Here is a 1373-nt window from a genome sequence, read left to right as displayed (position 1 = left end):
ACAAAGCATATTAGTTAAAGTGTTAGAATTAAACATCAATATTTTATCATGTATTTTTTCTTTATTTATCAGGTTGGCTTGCGCCAGTGCCAGGTGTAAAGCGTCGCGGTCTTACAGACATAGTTGTATGCTGAATCATGTCTTAGTTTGGTGACGGCAATTCACGAGATTACGACTTGTCGGCGTGACCTTTCGTGTTGAGTATTCATACTGTCAATGCCCCGTTTCTGTCATGATGGGTGAATTAAGGAGAGTTATCAGTATGCCTTTAAAACAATTATTTTATTATTTATTTCAGCAACTATAATTTATGAATTTACACATTTCTATGCTTATTCTACGGTAATCAAGTCTAGGAGTTTTGGGGGTCGGTTAGAACCTGCAAAAGTGCCACTGAAGTAACTTCACAAGCGAAAGCGTTAATGTGGGGTAGCTCATACTCTAAGGTATCAAACTAGATGGCAAGAGATAGATACCCTGGAGGCCATGAGAGTCTTGCATTGAGAGTATCTGGAGATGCTTGAACTTATTATTTTCAAAAGAGCATCTATATAATGAATAATTTTATGTTTGCGTTAGGAAATAGGCATACGCTATTCATGCCTGTCCTCGATTAGGGTATCAGTTTACTTCTAAATAAGGTTGTTTATCCAAGGTCAATCTTGGCGTGAGAAAAGTAGTCACACTTAAGCAACTGATCAAGTATGGTGAGAAAGCTGAATGGTATAGGCCCTTACCTGGCGGCCTTGCTAAGAGGACCCTTGTGGCTGAAAACAAAGATGGATGGGTGATATCTCCATTGAACGGCTTAGTGGCGCCAATTAAAGCTAAGTGGAGATGTGGAGACAAGATACGTTTTTTGATCCGTGGGCAATGAATACAATAGGCTGTCGGTAACGTATGTCTTCAGTAATATTGTAATAAAAAATTGTCCCGTTTTGCCGGTAATTTCTACGTAAGTCGCTGCTCTGGGTGAGTGGGTTACTCTGTCCGTTATTTCTTGATGATGGTGTCTGCCGTGTCGGGGCCATCCTTGGGTAGGGTGCCAATCACGTTCAAGTCACGAATGCGGAAGCAGGTATCAATCTGGCTCGTTGTTTCACTGCTGCAGGTTTCAACCGTTCCTCCAAAGTTAACAGTGCAAGAGTATCATCCTGTCCTAACGACAAATTCATATAGAAACTAAAATCATAAGTAGCACCTAACAAAGAGAGAGTACAATTTTGGCATGAATCAGTCGTTTGACTTGGTCCCTCCCCATCTCCTCTCCTTACGTTCCCCCCCCCTTTTTTAGTATTGAAATGACATTGAGTAACCATGTCCTCGAACGCACCGTGTAATTCCTCGTACGCTCGTTCAAAACAAACGGATGA

The sequence above is a fragment of the Penaeus japonicus genome, unplaced genomic scaffold, assembly GCF_977035675.1.
Source record: "Penaeus japonicus unplaced genomic scaffold, GWHDUDI00000001_assembly GWHDUDI00000016, whole genome shotgun sequence".
Lineage (NCBI taxonomy): Eukaryota > Metazoa > Arthropoda > Malacostraca > Decapoda > Penaeidae > Penaeus > Penaeus japonicus.
Note: the sequence above shows the minus strand (reverse complement) of the source record.